Genomic DNA, 19207 nt, shown 5'->3' with positions numbered 1-19207 from the left:
GGAATAACTTGCGCAGAAGCTGTAAAGAAAGTGTCTAAGGAAAAAGAAGCCTATAAACCAGATCTCAAAGAAAATAAAAGTGGGTCTTGTGGGAAATGTGAGACAATTGAGGCAAAGGAGGATTTGTTAGTTATGGGCAAAAATGAATTTGTGTTTATGGTTGAGGTGATAAACTGCTCGGCACAGACAGACAGGAAGACAGAAAAGATCAAAATAATAGTTAATTCAGCAGAAAAATATCTAGGAATAAAAGGGCTTAGCTGTGAGGCAGTGGAAGAAATGATAGTGGCAGGAAGTACAAAATCGCAGACATGGGTTGGTGGCTCTTTATGATATTAACTATTTTGCAATGGAACTCCAGAAGCCTTATAGCAAATGGACAGGAATTTCAAGTGTTATGTCTCAGATTTAGCAGATAGACCTCATGTAATATGTGTGCAAGAAACATGGTTAAAACCACAATTGGACTTTTTGTATGGATATACGTCAATTAGGAGAGATAGAGAAACAGGAAAAGGTGGAGGTGTAGCAACTTTTGTTAAAAGTGGGGTAAGATATAATGTTATTAGTAAAGGAAAAGAACATGAATCTGTTGTAACTGAAGTATGGTCAGGGGAAGACCGTATAAAAATAGTCAATTTTTACAACCCTTGCAATAAATTAGGTACTGATATGTTGGAATTAGTTTGTGGATCAATGCAGGGAAAAATAATGGTGTGTGGAGATTTTAATGCACACAGTACATTGTGGGGAAGTAAAAATACAGATATAAATGGATTAGAAGTAGAGAAATGTATAGATGATAAGGAGTTGGTGTGTATTAATGATGGAAAGGGCACACGGTATAATAATGCAAGTAATACAGAAAGTGCTATTGATCTAACACTAGTATCATTTGCTGCAAAGGCAGCAGGCGATTGCATTTCATTCCAAGATGGCGGCGCTAGTGTTTTCTCGTTTGTCTGTGTAGCTTATCTGTGTCTGTATTTGTGTTTTTTATAAACTTAACGGGTTACCTGATTCGGAATAATTTTTTTTTTTTTTTTTTTTTTTTTTTCATTTTGGGTCTCAGATCTGTGCTAACAACTTGGTAAACAGTAAATAATAACATAACCCGATAACAACAAAACGAGCTGGTCTGGCTGCATTGATAATATGAGGCTATCGATTTACCTGCTGCTCGCTTATGTGCTGAGCGCACCGACTGTGGATGCTCCCGGATCTGGATCATTTGCATCTTCCCGGATTATTCTCCCAAATTCTGCAACTATGCTGTTTTCTGATACCGGTGGCTTTACATCAATCCACATGGCTTCAATGGACTTTTATGACTTTTCTACTAAGACCTTGCATAAGTACGAACTTCTCAGTTGGACAGAAATACGGCAGTTCCAGTCCATCTCCTGCAAGCGTGATCATGGAATCAGCAATGCACGCCCGACAAGATCAGCACGTTTTTGGATTATTTTACTCCTGTTCCTATCAGGTAACATCCATCCCAACCCAGGACCAGAAATGACTGACCTTTTGAGCCCTAACGATTTGAAAGATAGCAGTGGCTTGCGTTTTATTCATGTTAATGTGCGCAGTTTGTTTAATAAAATCGATGCTATTCGTCTGTGGGCTAAATTGACAGAAAGTGATATAATCGTCTTGTCAGAGACGTGGCTCAAACCATCAATTACAAGCAATATGATTCATATCGAAGGGTATAATCTCTTTAGGACGGACCGTGTGGGTAAAAGAGGGGGAGTAGCCATATATGCTAAGGCGTCGTTGGAATGTTGTTCCATTGAATCAATAACAAAGCCAAAATTCTTCGAACTATGTGCCATCAAACTAAATCTCCCCAATGGCGCTTCTCTGACTGTGGTAGGATGCTACCGCCCACCTTCGGCTGCAGCTGGAGCAACTGCCCTGCTGTCTGACTTTTTGCATAAACTGCCTAATGAGTATATTGTCCTAGGAGACCTGAACTGGGACTGGCTATCGACTTCATCACCGTTAAGAGACATATGTGATGCGTTACATTTGACGCAATTAGTACAGTCACCTACACGCTTACATCCAAAACGAATGGACAAATCTACATTAATCGACGTCATTCTGACTAATGCTCCACATAAGTACTCGTCTACTGGAGTTTTTTGTAATGATGTCAGTGATCATTGTATGGTTGTCTGTGTTAGAAATTGCAAATTGACTAAAACCAAGCCAAGGTTTATTTTTAAACGAAATTACAAATGTTTTAATGAACAAGCTTTCCTTCATGAAATCTATCAGAGTGATTTAAACTTAGTTTGTGATATGGATGATGTTGAGCTGGCCTGGAATTATTTTAAAAAGACCTTTTTAGCTATAGTTGACAAACATGCCCCTATTAGAAGATATAGAGTGAGGGGCAGAGATAATCCTTGGTTTAATGACTCTATTGCAACAGCTATTAGAGAACGTAATGAAGCATGGATCAAAGCAAAAAGAAATAATAATGATAAATGTTGGTTAAATTATAGGGTATTAAGAAATAAATGCACAAGACTAATAAAAAGTACAAAAAGTGAATATTATTTGAATTTAATAAATGAAAACCTTAATGACCCCAAAAAATTTTGGAAAGCAATTAGATCTTCTTCAGGTGACGTGCCACCCCCCACTATCCCTGAAGTTATAATAGCAAGCCATGGTGAAGTAAGGGGTAAACAAAATATAGTAGACACTTTTAACAAGCATTTTATTAATGCAGGAATGGTTACTCAGTTGACACTTCAAGCCAACTTCGCAGATAGTGTAACCTCTATCACAGACTCGTCTAGTGTAAGTTCAAATAATTTTAACTTTACTCCTATATCTGTCTTTGAAGTACGAGAGGCACTGTTAGGCTTGGACTGTAAAAAGTCTGCTGGCCCAGATCAGATTGAGCCATATTTCCTCAAAATTGCTGCAAACTTGATTGCTGATCCTATTTCCTCCATTTTTAATCTTAGTCTATACAGTGGTTCTATCCCCAAGTCATGGAAATCTGCATTTGTCCTCCCATTATTAAAAAGTGGAGACCCGTCAGCCTTAGACAATTATCGACCAATCTCCAGACTATCTGTCTTGGCTAAATTGTTTGAGTCTCTAATAAATGAGCAACTAAAACATTTTTTAGCTGACAACTGTATTTTAAGTCCCACTCAGTCTGGTTTCCGACAAGGACACAGTACAATTACGGCTGTAACCTCTGTTATGAATGATATTGTTAATGCTTTAGATGACAAAAAGTCTTGTGCTGCTTTATTTATTGATTTATCTAAAGCATTCGACACTGTTGACCATCATCTTCTTCTGCAAAGATTGCAAAACATAGGTTTTAGTAGCAATGTGCTAAATTGGTTTTCTAATTACTTGAGTGGTAGAACTCAGTGTGTGGCATTAGATAATTGTACTTCATCCCTGCTAGAAGTAAGATTGGGTGTCCCTCAAGGATCAGTTTTGGGCCCTATTTTATTTTCCATTTATATAAATAACTTAGGTTTGAATTTGAATCAAGCTAAGGCTCATCTGTATGCAGATGATACTATTTTGTACACCTCTGCTATGTCATTGAAGGAAGCAATTCATAATTTACAGTCTGCCTTTAGTCAGGTACAAAAATCTCTGGTAGGATTAAAGTTGGTATTAAATGCTAAAAAGACAAAATTAATGGTTTTTACACGTTCACATTCTCTTATCGATTTCACTATTTTAACACAAAGTGGTACTCCAATAGAGAGAGTGACCTCCTACAAATACCTAGGTATTTGGTTGGATGATAAATTGTCTTTTGGGGTCCATATTGAGAGCCTTTTAAAAAAACTCAGACCCAAGTTAGGTTTTTATTTTAGACTAAAGAAGTGCTTTCCTTATTCAGCAAGGAAAAGGTTGGTGCAGAGCACATTTTTATCAGTTTTGGATTATGGTGACCTAATTTATATGCACTCTACTTCATTTTTATTAAAAAAACTAGATGTACTATACCACTCAGCTTTACGTTTCATTACAGGTGCAGCAGCTAGGACGCACCACTGCACTCTGTATGAAACTGTACAATGGTCCTCCCTCTCCCTCAGAAGGAAAATCCATTTATTGATTTTTATTGCTAGAGCACTAATGTGTAAATTACCTATCTATATTTCAAATTTGCTTATTTACCAAAATAGTGTTTACAGGACAAGATCGTCAAAGAAAATACTATTAATTACTCCATCAACAAAAACAGCCATTGGTAAAAAAGCTTTCTCATCATATGCACCAAATGCCTGGAATGAACTCCAAAACACTTTAAATCTAGTATCACTTCCATCTATTAATACTTTTAAAAACCTTTTAAAGTCAACTCTGACTGAACAGTGCAATTGTTATTAATTAGGTATCTTATACAATTGTATGTTTGTATTTGCTGACGTTAATGTCTTGTTTTGTTTTCTAGTATGTATAGTGTATAGAGATTTGTAGTGTATTATGTAATTTATGTCCTGTCTTTTATGTATTGAAACTTTTGGCCGCCAGTCTTGGCCAGGACTCCCTGGGAGAAGAGTTACTGTAACTCAATGGGACCTTTCCTGGTTAAATAAAGGTTAAATAAAAATAAAAATAAAATAAAATTTGAAATTGCAGGAATTAGTGCATGGGAAGTAAAAGGTAGGTCAACAGTAGTGATCACTACCCAATAATAACTAGGATTGGCATAGAGGTACACCAGGATGAGGAAGTGAAAATACCAAGGTGGAAATTGGATAAAGCTGACTGGCAGACATTTAAAGAAGCTAGTGAGAGCAAGTGTGTGGAAATACTGAGTAGAGATATAACAGATGTGGAGGAAATGAATAGTGTAGTAGTGCAACCATTATACAAGCAGCAGAAGAAACAATTCCAAAAAGTACAGGAAGTAAACAGGGAAAAAGTGTGCCGTGGTGGGATGAGAGCTGTAGAATAGCAGTTAAAAGAAGAAATAAAGCATTTAGGCAGCTTAAAGCTCATCCTACACTGGAAACTTTAATTAGCTACAAAAAGGCACAAGCAGTATAGGGAAACGATAAGGTCAGTCAAACGTGTGTATTGGAGACAGTATTGCAATAAAATTGGAAGTGAAACTCAGTTGTCAGACATATGGAGAACAATCAGAAGAATGAGTGGATTAAGTAGAAAGGTCGAAATGCCAGTGTTATGTAGCAATAATAAGAATGCAGTTAGTAATGCAGAAAAAGCAGAGCTTTTGGTAGAAACTTTTGTGAAAATCCACAGTTCTGGAAATTTGTCGCAATAGATAACCAGTATAGGAATCAGACATTGTTGGAAAATCCTGGAATGAAAGACAGTAGATTTGTACCAGGAGGAGATATGGACCTGCCTTTTACTATGTTTGAATTAAAAAGGGCTATCCTAAATGCACGACAAACATCACCAGGGAAAGATGCTATATGTTATAGCATGCTAGGGCATATGAGAGATGCATCACTGGAGGTAGTATTAAGGCTGATCAATATGATATGGAATGAAGGTAGAATCCCACTTGAATGGAAACAGGCAGTGATAGTCCCAATACTCAAACCTGGTAAGAATGCTTTAGACCCGTCAAGTTCTAGACCTATAGCGTTAACATCACAATTAGGGAAAGTCATGGAAAGGATGGTAACCGATAGGTTAAGTTACTATATGGAAAGTAAGGGTCTCGTTTCAACATATCAGTCTGGATTTCGTAAAGGGTAGGGGAACAATGGATTCTGTTTTGTGCTTAGAAGCAGAAGTAAGAAAGCACAAACTAATAAGGAAAGTGTAATTGCTGTGTTTTTTGACGTCGAAAAAGCATATGATATGCTGTGGAAGGATGGACTTCTTATAAAACTTGTCAAATTAGGAATAAAAGGTAAGTTATTTGGTTGGGTATTAGATTTCCTGGACAGAAGAACAATAGAAGTTAAGGTTGGTACAGAGTATTCAAGTAAGCATATAGTGGAAAAATGGTACACCACAAGGTAGTGTGTGCAGCCCCATACTGTTTAATATTATGATAAATGACATTTTTGATCAGGTAAGTGGAAATATAGGTAAGTCACTTTATGCAGACGATGGAGCACTCTGGGTTAGGGGTCGAAATGTAGAATATCTTAGAAAGAAAATGAAAAATGCAATAGAGAAAGTTGAACAATGGACTTCTAAATGGGGATTTAAACTCTCAATTCCAAAAACTAAAGTTATATGTTTCTCTAAGCTTGGAACAGGTTAAGGTGGTGAGGTTTCTAGGAGTTCTCCTTGATGAGAGGTTGACTTGGTGTCAGCATATTGATAAAATCAGAAATAAATGTAAGAAGATCAACAACGTGTTGAGATGTCTATCAGGGCGAGACTGGGGAGTGAGTAGAGCTTCTCTAATAAACATCTATCAGGCTCTCATGAGAACTGCCTCTGACTATGGTTCCTTAGCGTATATGTCGGCATCGGAATCTAACCTTAAAAAGCTTGATGTTGAGCAGGCACAGGCACTTCGGATTTGTACTAGGGCATTTAAAACATCACCAGTTACCGCTTTACAGGTGGAGGCTGGAGAGATGCCGCTACGTATTAGGAGGGTCAAGATCATGTTGGCATATTGGACTAATTTAAAAGGACATTGTATGGTGCACCCCACAAAAACTTGCAAGTCTTGCAAGAATGCGCAGAGCATAATAAAAGCAATTTTTACAGTTTCGGATGGGTGGGGGATGCTAAGGCTCAAATGCAGGTCTCAATCAGTTGCAAATAGGACCCACTGTGGCAATATCAACAATACCACCCTGGAAATGTATAAAACCATCTGTAAATGTAAGCTTACAATAAATACTAAAAGAAAACTCAAAAATAATGCAGCAGTGGATAATAGTTCAAAACTATGTAGAGCAGTATCAGGAGGAATTATTCATTTTCACGGATGGATCAAAGCAGCCAGAAACAGGCCGTACTGGTGCAGCATTTTTTATTCCTCGGTATGAAGTAGTAGTCAAAAAGAGGAGTACAGGCTACCTGTCAGTTTACACTGTGGAGTTGATAGCAATTTTTCCTGGCATTAGAGTGGGTGGAAAAAAATCATCAGAGTCAAGGTGTTATTATAGCCTCAGACAGTTTATCAGCATTATTAAGCATTCAATCTGGGAGAGCATCATGTAGACAAGACATCATTTATCAAATACTTCACTTGCTTCTCACACTTCATAATAAGGGAGTGGTTGTATCATTCCTTTGGGTTCCTGCTCATGTGGGGGTGGAAGGAAATGAATTTGTGGATATGCTAGCAAAAACTTCTATAAAGCATGAAACAATAGATGTAAAAGTACCCATAAGCAGAGCAGAGGTCAAAACCATCATAAAGCAACATTCTCTTAATATATGGCAAGAATATTGGGACACAGCGGATACAGGACGTCATTTACACAGCATACAAAATCAAGTAGTCACAAGAATGAGGAAGGGCAGAAGCCCTAGGGAGGAAATGTTAGTCTCACGTCTTAGAATGGGTCACACTGGTTTAAATACAACATTGCACAGAATAGGAAAACATCCCACTGGATTATGCACTGAGTGTAATGTGCAAGAGACAGTGAAGCATATACTGTTAGACTGCAAAAAATATGAAGAAGATCGGGCAGAATTAAAGGCACAGATGGATGAACAAAGCATGACACTTGAGCATTTATTAGGGAAAGCATCTGGGAATATACACAATTTATTAACTTTGTTTTTGAAAAACACTGGTTAAGTGAAAGAATTTAATAGGAAGGAATTTACTGTTCCTCGTCTGCATCGTTCCTTGCTCCACACTCCAGAGGTGGAAAATAACATCTACAGTTCTAGGATGGTAGAAATCATATGTTTATTTAATGACATGGATTCAAACAGAAATAGTGGACATATTTAACAGCAGCAATGATAATGTTGTAATTCAAATGACAGTAATCAAGGATAATGTGGTAGTTTTGTATGCTGGTTCAGGGTTGGTGTATACATCTATATAAGTGATTTTTTTATATACAGATCTTTTTGAAGAACAGATAGTGTTGTTTCCAAACATTACACACACATATGAATGTATGTACAAACAGACAGGTGATAATAAGACCGCAACATGAAGTGTTGTAGTAAGGTGCTGTTCAGTTAACAAAGATCCAGTGACTGAAGACTTTTTATGATTCATATCATTTCACAATCAAGTGATCCCTGAATGGAAATCTTTCATTATAGGATAAAGGTATTTGCACCTGGATCTTTCTGAAGTTTGTATGTATATTTTATACAAATGTGTTTAAATACATTAACGTTTATACTCTCTCAAGACAAAAAATGTGCAAAAAGTGTATCTTTAGAGGAACAGCAGTATGTCACGGTTCAGGGTGCTTCATCGGTGTGTGTGCTGACAAACTGCCTGGGAGCTCCTCAGTGGTGAAACTCCTCCTCCTTCAATCAGTGGTGAACCAGGTGGAACAAATCTTCCAGGTAATCTGAGCGTGCCAGTACCTGGCTTTTTGTTGTCTTTAGACCACACTCAAAGGAGCATTTAAGGCACCACAAGACCAAGGAAACCATCTTTGTCATCAAGGTGACTGTGCAAGACCAAGCCTTCCACAATACTGTGAAGAACAGCCAGTAAGCGCCATATTGGCCATGTTTGGCTAGACTGCCTTAAGCAGTGCAGTGCTAATGGTACTCTGGAAAACACAAACTCTTGTTGACTTTGATAGGACTTTTGCAGTGGTATTTGTAACTTCAAATGTTGTTTGTGGGGTAACCAAATTCCAAATTCATTGTTTGACAAAGAATAAGTTTGAAATTGTTAAAAGTAATTTCAATTTTGTAGAAATCTTAATATACAAAGTTCTTAATTCAGTTAAAAATGTATAGTCTAAAATTATTTGGCTAAAGATACTTTGTTAAAAGATAAGAAGGTTCTGAAAATTAAAATAACAATTGATTGTTTTGTAAAGGATATATAGTTGTGTGGCTACAATGATGCCTTCTTAAAAGTGGAAACCTTGTATTTTGTAATGACAGTACTGTATCTGAGGTGAATGTGAAGAATTGTTTAGTTTGGCTGTCAACTCAAATAATAACTGGTATTTGTCATTTCTTTTGAGGTTTTTCACCTGTTTACTGCTATCAAGGAATGGTAAATAAAAGACAAACAACTGTTCCCATGGCTGTTTATTGAGTGAAATCCAGTTAAAAGCTTCATGTGGAGGGATTGTCCTTTTCAAGTGGGGAATTGCACAAGGAATAGATCAGAACTTGACAGTGAAAAACCGTCTCTGAAAACTGGAGAAGGACCAGAAGAGTGACCACACGTGTCCAAAGGGAAAAATAAAGACTGTTCCCGTCCTGTTGCTGTGATTTGAAATGGCTGATTCATTACTGGTAGAACAGCTAAAGACCGCAAGGACATCAGCGAAACGTCAGTTTTCTAGGTTGGCCAATAATGTGCTACGAATGCATACAATGATGTCGGAAGAGGAGCTTCGAGACAATTTTAAGAAGATCTCTGAAGAAGCTGGCGAAGTCCTGGAAGCCAACGATGATGTAGAGGGGCAATGTATTGAAGAAAGCTCTGATGCAGAGGAGTTGAGTGAGCAGCAAAAGAGGGACTTGGTCAAAACCGCTAATGAGTGTGAGAAGAAATTGCAAGAGCTAAAGGACCTCATACAAAAGACATTGTGGGCAAATTTCGGGGAATATGAACTGACACAATCAATTACAACAGCAGAGTCGCAAGCAGAAAACGTGGGAGCTGTGGACCCAAGTAGAAACCCAGATGCATATCACTTCATGATCGGACAGCTAGAGAAATTTGTGAAGGCTGCGAAGGAGTTGCATAAACATTGGAAGTGCTGGGCCCCCCCCAGCAGAGCAACAACAGTTCCAGAGTTGTATTCAAGGCCTTGAGACTATCCTGCCAAAACTCTCAATAAGACAAGCAGACTTTACAGTGGCACATGTCAGAGAAGAAACCAGCAAATTGAGTACTACTTCAATCAGTTGTGTGACCAAACCAGCAATTAAATTAAAGCCAGCTGCCCTCCCAAGGTTTTCTGGCATCCGACGAGAGTTTCACCGGTGGAAAAAAGATTGGGAAGCGCTCCAGATGCAGGGAGAACCTACTGGATCCAAAGAGGTTAAAAAGTTCCAACTTCTCGACAGTGTGGATGAGAAGATAATACGAGACATCCGCCTTACAACTTGCATAACTGCTGAGGACATGTTCCGGGTCTCGGCAAGCTCGAACCAGAACCTCCAACCAATTAAGCAACCAGGCTCAAGGATGTGTGGTCTGCGGAGATGGCAAGCATAAGAAAAGGCTATATTTCTGCCAGAAGTTTCGCGCACTTAAGTTGTCAGAGAAAAGAAATGCTGTCAGGAAGCTGGGAGCCTGCAAAAAATGCCTGGAGATTCACAATGAAGGTGACTACTGTAAATCAGAGTTTCTGTGCAGGAGGCCAGACTGCATAGAACAGCGTGCTGCAGAACACCACTATTACCTTTGCCCAAGAGCTGGTACGTTCAAAGGGAATGTTGTCCAGGGGTCCAATAACAACGGCAAAGTGGGAGGTGACACAAGAGAGTGTTACACCCAAGCTCAAGAAGAATTTGTTAAAAGTCTCTCACCTGAACTTGCAGAGAAGTGTCGCAATGCCTTTTGCAACACTGTAGTCAGTAGCTCTCATTTGTCCAACCAAAGCAGTCTTCTAGCAGAGAATGGAATAGTGGAGTGGCCAGTCATCATGATGCTCTTAGAAGTCACGGCCAATGCAGGACAAAAAGTTGGGACTTTGATCGACCTGGCATCGGATACAAACTACATTACTCATGATGCAGCTGATCGTTTGAAGCTTAGAAGTGAAGCTATAACCCTTGTTGTCCACGGCGTGGGAGGAATGAAAGCTCAAGTTACCACAAAACGGTACCTCCTAAAGATCCGGATCTGCACAGAGCAGGGCAACTTCAGATCCCACCAACTCCTCTGCTATGGTTTAGACAGCATTGCAGATATCCATAAACATGTGACAGCCAAAAGACTCCAAAAGTTCTTTCCAGATGTCCCCAAAAATTAACTGGTGAGACCAAGACCGATACAGCTTTTGATAAGCCATAAGGAAGGGCGACTGGTCCCACAGAAAATACGCACCGTTGGGGACCTTGTACTATGGGATGGGCCATTGGGAAAGACAATTGCAGGGACACACCCTGGTCTATTTGAAGAGGTTACAGTTACAGCACACCAGTCCCGAGCGCACTTCGCCAGGTCTATGAGAACAGCAGCATTGATGTATGAAGAACATATCTGCACCAAACCTACCATCAAGTCATCTTATTCTGCTATTACCACTCGGGATTTTATTGAGTGGTGGCGATGGGATAGCATTGGCGCCCCCTGCACTCCAAAATGTGGAGGATGTCGCTGCGGCAGTTGTCAACCTGGTGGCAAAGAAATTACTCTGGCTGAAGAAAGGGAGCTGGAAGTTGTAAGGGGTGGCCTGACTTATGTTGGTGCTGATGACCACAGTGATAGTCCACACTGTCATGTAAGATATCCTTGGCTCATGGACCCATCTACATTGCCAAACAACAGAAAAGCAGTGGAGGCAACCTTCCTCAGAACAGAGAGACAGCTCGCCAAAGAACCGCAGTGGAAAAAAGCCTATGGAGCTCAAGTCCACGAAATGGTTGACCGCCGGGCTTCAAAGAAGTTGACCAAGGAGGATCTAACCAACTGGAATGGACCTGTCTGGTATATTAGTCATCTGATCGCACCCAACCCCCATTCTGTTACAACTCCGGTAAGACTTGTCTGGAACAGCAGTCAGAAATACAAAGGCCAAAGTCTTAATGACCTTTTGATGAAAGGTCCTGACGTTCTCAACTCTATTCGAGTTGTCCTCCTCAAGTTCCGCCAAGGCTCCTTCGCTGCCCTAGGAGATGTCAGAAAGATGTATAATTCTGTGTGGCTCGAGGAGAGGGAAGTCCATCTACACCGGTTCTTGTGGTGTGATTCAGAGGACGATGAGCTAGAACAATACGCCATAACCAGAGTGAATATCGGGGACAAGCCAGCAGGATGCATAGCACAACTTGCTATGAGGGAGACCGCTAACCTGCCTCAATTCAGCCACCTCACAGAGGAATGTCAAGTATTACATGAGCACAGCTATGTCGATGACATCTTGACATCCCATAACTGCCGTGAAAGGCTCCAAGTCATTACAAAGAATGTGGAGCTGATTCTAAAAGCCGGAGGGTTTGCATTGAAGCCTTGGGTCTTCTCAGGCCAAAGTAAAGGAGAAAGAGAAAAGGCATCACCAAATATTGTTGTCCTGCCGAACCAGCTTAAGGAGGAAGAGAACAAGGCGCTCTGTCTCGGCTACATTGTGGATGAGGACATGTTGCATGTCATGGTGAGGGTCAACTTCTCCAGGCGGAGGAAAAAGATGAGACTTGGACAAAACCTGCTGCTAGAAGAAGTACGAGCACAGACACCAGACCCGCTGACAAGACGTGAACTGCTGAGTCAAGTTGCTGGGTTGTATGACCCAGTTGGCCTTACAACACCATTAAAGCAAAAAGGGGCTATCTTGGTCTGAAGGGCATTCCAAGAGGCAAAACCAAAGTGCAGCATGGTCAAGGACACATGGGACCTTCCCCTGTCGGATGAGCTCCGCAAAGATGCAATTGGAATTTTTGAGGAGTACGTCCAGCTAAGCAAATTAATGTTCCCAAGAGCCCTTACTCCACAAATGGCAACAACTGAACCAGTGGCTGTCACTTTTTCAGATGGTAGTGAAAGATACTATGGTGCTGTCCTCTACCTGTGGTGGAACTGCAACAAACATATAACAATTCGACTAGTGGAGTCAAAAGCAAAGCTGACACTTCTAGACCAGAAGGGGGATGCGGTCAAAGCAGAACTTTGTGGTGCAGTTTTTGCAAGTCGCCTGAAAAAGTACTTTGAACAGCATACCCAGATCCAGATAAAAAGGTGGTACCATTTGTTAGACAGTCAGACTGTTCTTGGAGCTATCCAGCGTGAAAGCTATGGATTTCAGACTTTCTTCGCTAATAGAATTGGAGAGATCCAAGAGAGCACACAGCTACAGGACTGGTGGTGGATCCCTGGACCACTCAACATAGCCGACATTATCACTCGAGGAGCTGGGCCAAAGGAACTTGATGCGCATTCAGAGTGGCAGCAAGGGCCAGAGTTTCTACATTTTCCAGAGAGCGAGTGGCCAATTATGTCATCAAAAGATGTGTCTGTAACAGCTCGAGAAAGCATTAACAATATGCAAAAGTAGTCGTTTGTGGCTACACTTACCAGAGCTCAAGCGAAAAGTCTTCCAAGTCTTGCGGGACGACTTCCTGCTGGTGCAGCTGTCCTAAACCTAGTAGATGAGAGGCGCTTTAGTAGTCTAAAGTGTCTAATCAAGACGGATGTCGGCTCAAAAAGGTACCAAATGGGAGTGGACAATTCACCCTGCTGACTCACATCACCGCAATGGGGCTGCTGAAGCCGCTGTCCGCATTCTCAAGAAGGCACTGCAGAGCCTGGGCAACAACACTACAACTTGCTGCAAACCTTGCCAACGAATGCCCATTAGATGCCAGGGTGCAGACCCATGAAGAATGTGTGCAGTATGTGTCACCAAACACCCTTCTCCTGGGCCGAGCCTCTTCAAGCGGTGAGATCAGAACATTTGACTTTGCAAATTACCCTTACAAGAGACTCCGAGAGATGCAGAACCAGGTCAACAAGTTCTGGAGGTCTTGGAGCCAACTTGCCGGCCCAAACTTATTTCTGAGAAGTAAATGGCACACTTCGCAATGTTGCTGTCGGAGATATTGTCTGGTTGTGCGACCAAAATGCAGTGAGGGGCCAATTCAAGCTAGGAAGGGTCGTGAGAGTCAATCCAGATGCTAAGGGCATTGTTCGAGACGTGATCGTCAAAGTGGTCCAAAGCTCCTGCCTTCCTGTCACAAAACCTGCACTAAACCGTCCATTGGCCAAAGTCCTGAAAGAAGCTTTCCAAACCACAGTCCTGCAAAGAGATGTTCGACGCCTGGTTGTCTTGCTACCAGTTGAGGACCAAACTCAGAGCTGACTGGCAGTAAGCAGGTGCTGATTTGCGATCTTTCCATCAGTTCCCATGGGAAGATCGAGTGGGAGGTGTGCTGACAAACTGCCTGGGAGCTCCTCAGTGGTGAAACTCCTCCTCCTTCAATCAGTGGTGAACCAGGTGGAACAAATCTTCCAGGTAATCTGAGTGTGCCAGTACCTGGCTTTGTTGTCTTTTAGACCACACTCAAAGGAGCATTTAAGGCACCACAAGACCAAGGAAACCATCTTTGTCATCAAGGTGACTGTGCAAGACCAAGCCTTCCACAATACTGTGAAGGACAGCCGGTAAGCGCCATATTGGCCATGTTTGGCTAGACTGCCTTAAGCAGTGCAGTGCTAATGGTACTCTGGAAAACACAAACTCTTGAACTCTTGTTGACTTTGATAGGACTTTTTGCAGTGGTATTTGTAACTTCAAATGTTGTTTGTGGGGTAACCAAATTCCAAATTCATTGTTTGACAAAGAATGTGTTTGAAATTGTTAAAAGTAATTTCAATTTTGTTGAAATCTTAATAAACAAAGTTCTTAATTCAGTTAAAAATGTATAGTCTAAAATTATTTGGCAAGTGGGGAATTGCACAAGGAATAGATCAGAACTTGACGGGGGGGGGGGGGGGGGGTTCAGGGCGCTTCATCGGCTTCCCTGTTATCTGTGTCCTGTCATTGTCTGCAGCTCGTGACCTGGTCAATCAGTGCTGATACATCAGAGCTGGTGTGTGCAGATCACGAGCTGATTGCCCTCACCTGTCGCTTGTTGCCATTCTCCCTTATATTCCCTGCTGTGTCTGTACCTGGCTATCAGTAGATTTCGTGTTGTCATTGTGACTGTGCGGTGTGTCTGTGTCCATAGCTTTTCCACTGTTGTGCTCAAGACGTCTAGACGAGGAGTCTTTTGTTGGCCGTGTGCCCGAGATCCTCTGTCTCGTTTTTCCTCGTCCTGTTGTGCATTGCACCAGAGGTGGTCTCCACAGCCTGTGTCCGCAGGTGACTGTACGGACAGCTCTGTGGTGTTACACCAGTTTTTTGCTCATGTTGTGTCATCACACATTGGATTGTTTTTGGATTTTCTGTTACCTAATAAACTGTTGCACTTATCCTCTGCATTTGAGTACTCTCTTTTCACGAGCTGAAATTGTTATGGATCAAAATTAACTTCATCTGCTCTAAACGTGCTACTGAAAGCTGTGACTGTGAAGTTTGTGATCTGATGTGACAGTCTTGTGAGTTTGGTAATTGTTGTTGGTAAATCCAGTGAAGGAACAATACAATTCAAGCTCTGTGACATCTGTGAGATCCTATTATTGTGTTTTTTACGTTTTTTTTTTCTGCTTTTTTATATTAATGGTCTTTATCTTTTTCAGTTGTATTTCACTCATGTTTTACATTGCTTTGTTCAGGGTATAAGAAGGAGAATAAGATTTTCAGTATAATTCTATTCTACTGTCTGTATATCTTAATAAATGACTTTATCTGCTTTTAAAAGTTTTAAGAATCTTTTCTCATCACTGATGTGCTGAAAGATAAAGTGACTGAGACTTGTCCAGAACTACAGCGTCAGCTTCCTGTCTCACATTCTCTCAGAACACTATCACTTCTCCTTCAGTTAGAAAAAGTATATAGCAATGCTGTCAGGATCTTGGACTGGCTGTGTCTAGTTTTGGATGAGTTTTATCCTGTGCTGGTACCCAGCATGCATTGCATAATGAACCTTTTTATACTGTGGTCACCATTGTTGAGATTCATATGCTGATTGTTGATGTGTCTCTTTGAGTGTTGCTGACACTGAAGCTAAAAATATTTCAAACCAACCTGTTCTTATATCCCTATGTTCTGGTTATCACATTACTGTTCAATCTTATGAAATTAAACATCAATAATTGTGCAATACACTCATATATCTAAAATAATTCTAATAACAACTTAAATCAGTTTAATAGATCATGTCTGTCAAAATCAGTCATAATCAGTTGGCTGTCCCATAAATATTGCTATAATAGATGTGTCATGAAAACACAAAATAGAGCAGTCAATAAAAGTCAAAGTTCAAAAGTCAAGGGTCAGGAGCACAACTAAAACAAACACTGATCTCCACAATGGTAACGTCAAATGAAACTAAAACATCATCATCTAAATCTCTGTAATTCTCAGTATGATCTTTTGATCTCTGATCTGATAGAAATAAAGTCAGTCTGGTTAGTAATGAGTGAAGCTGGTAAAGCTGTTTGTTTGTTTAAATCTTCAGTTGATTTCGTCTAAGGCTGTGGCTGAAGTCAGTTGTAGTTCTTGTGTTTGTCTTGTTTCTCTTTTCTTCAGTGATTCTAATGGTTAACAGCAGCTGTTGATCAGTGTCTGAATTCACTCATTAGTGTTCATTCTCTCTGTCAGGTGGACTATATTAGTAAACTCATGTAGGGAATAGTGAATGAGGGTGTAGGGTGTGATTTGAAACACAGCCGCTGAGTTTCGACTTTGAACGTTGTTAATTTACGATATATAGCAGCAGGCTACCTTCTCGAAAATAATGAATATTACCCAGAATGCACTGTTTTAATGAAAAACAGTATGTTACTGTTGAGATTTGTCAGTTTTTTTTACAGCAATTTTTAACAGTGTGGCACATGCATGTGTCAATCAATCAATCAATCAATCACCTTTATTTATATAGTGCTTTAAACAAAATACATTGCGCCAAAGCACTGAACAACATTCATTTGGAAAACAGTGTCTCAATAATGTAAAATGATAGTTAAAGGCAGTTCATCATTGAATTCAGTTATGTCATCTCTGTTCAGTTGAAATAGTGTCTGTTTTTATTTGCAATCAAGTCAATGATATCGCTGTAGATGAAGTGACCCCAACTAAGCAAGCCAGAGGCGACAGCGGCAAGGAACCGAAACTCCATCGGTGACAGAATGGAGAAAAAAACCTTGGGAGAAACCAGACTCAGTTGGGGGGCCAGTTCTCCTCTGACCAGACGAAACCAGTAGTTCAATTCCAGACTGCAGCAAAGTCAGATTGTGCAGAAGAATCATCTGTTTCCTGTGGTCTTGTCCTGGTGGTCATCTGAGACAAGGTCTTTACAGGGGATCTGTATCTGGGGCTCTAGTTGTCCTGGTCTCTGCTGTCTTTCAGGGCAGTAGAGGTCCTTTCTAGGTGCTGATCCACCATCTGGTCTGGATACAGACTGGATCCGGGTGACTGCAGTGACCCTCTGATCTGGACACAGACTGGATCTGGTGGCCACGGTGACCTCGGAATAAGAGAGAAACAGACAAATATTAGCGTAGATGCCATTCTTCTAATGATGTAGAAAGTACGGTGTTATGTGAAGTGTTCCGGTTCCAGTTTACCTAATTAATGCAGCCTAAAAATCCTTTAACGGATTTGGATATTAAAAGCATATTAGTATGTTATGTGTATGCCAGGTTAAAGAGATGGGTCTTTAATCTAGATTTAAACTGCAAGAGTGTGTCTGCCTCCCGAACAATGTTAGGTAGGTTATTCCAAAGTTTAGGCGCCAAATAGGAAAAGGATCTGCCGCCCGCAGTTGATTTTGATATTCTAGGTATTATCAAATTGCCTGAGTTTTGAGAACGTAGCGGACGTAGAGGAGTATAATGTAAAAGGAGCTCATTCAAATACTGAGGTGCTAAACCATTCAGGGCTTTATAAGTAATAAGCAATATTTTAAAATCTATACAATGTTTGATAGGGAGCCAGTGCAGTGTGGACAGGACCTGGCTAATATGGTCATACTTCCTGGGTCTAGTAAGAACTCTTGCTGCTGCATTTTGGACTAGCTGTAGTTTGTTTACCAAGCGTGCAGAACAACCACCCAATAAAGCATTACAATAGTCTAACCTTGAAGTCATAAATGCATGGATTAACATTTCTGCATTTGACATTGAGAGCATAGGCCGTAATTTAGATATATTTTTGAGATGGAAAAATGCAGTTTTACAAATGCTAGAAACGTGGCTTTCTAAGGAAAGATTGCGATCAAGTAGCACACCTAGGTTCCTAACTGATGACGAAGAATTGAAAGAGCAACTATCTAGTCTTAGACAGTGTTCTAGGTTATTACAAGTAGAATTTTTAGGCCCTATGATTAACACCTCTGTTTTTTCTGAATTTAGCAGTAAGAAATTACTCGTCATCCAATTTTTTATATCGACTATGCATTCCATTAGTTTTTCAAATTTGTGTGTTTCACCGGGCTGCGAGGAAATATAGAGCTGAGTATCATCAGCATAACAGTGAAAGCTAACACCATGTTTCCTGATGATATCTCCCAAGGGTAACATATAAAGCGTGAAGAGTAGCGGCCCTAGAACTGAGCCTTGAGGTACTCCATACTGCACTTGTGATCGATATGATACATCTTCATTCACTGCTACGAACTGATGGCGGTCATATAAGTACGATTTAAACCATGCTAATGCACTTCCACTGATGCCAACAAAGTGTTCAAGTCTATGCAAAAGAATGTTGTGGTCAATTGTGTCAAACGCAGCACTAAGATCCAATAAAACTAATAGAGAGATACACCCACGATCAGATGATAAGAGCAGATCATTTGTAACTCGAAGGAGAGCAGTCTCAGTACTATGATACGGTCTAAATCCTGACTGGAAATCCTCACATATACCATTATTCTCTAAGAAGGAATATAATTGTGAGGATACCACCTTTTCTAGTGTCGACCCGTAAGCATTTTATGCAGTGTTAAGAGCATGTTCCTGTTAGTTTGCATGCTATAGTTCATTAGTGCAAGAGGTAGAGCATTAAGTTTCATTAAGCATCAGTTTCGTACTTTCACATATTTTATTTTGGCCTTGATAGTTCTGTTAATATTCCTTCTCACTTCCCCTTGCACAATGGTCTAAATCATGTGCATCTGCGACTAAGAATATTCAAAAGTGAAGTGCAACAATGTATCCCTCATGTGAACGCCAGATCTCTTTTTCTTTTTTTTCCCTTCCACAGAAGTTCCCCTTCTGTGATACATTTCTTGTTCACTGGGGCCTGCTTGTATGTTGAATTTGAATTATATA

Source organism: Carassius gibelio, chromosome A19 (assembly GCF_023724105.1).
Source record: "Carassius gibelio isolate Cgi1373 ecotype wild population from Czech Republic chromosome A19, carGib1.2-hapl.c, whole genome shotgun sequence".
Lineage (NCBI taxonomy): Eukaryota > Metazoa > Chordata > Actinopteri > Cypriniformes > Cyprinidae > Carassius > Carassius gibelio.
The sequence above is the reverse complement of the archived record's forward strand: the minus strand, read 5'-3'. Positions refer to the sequence as shown.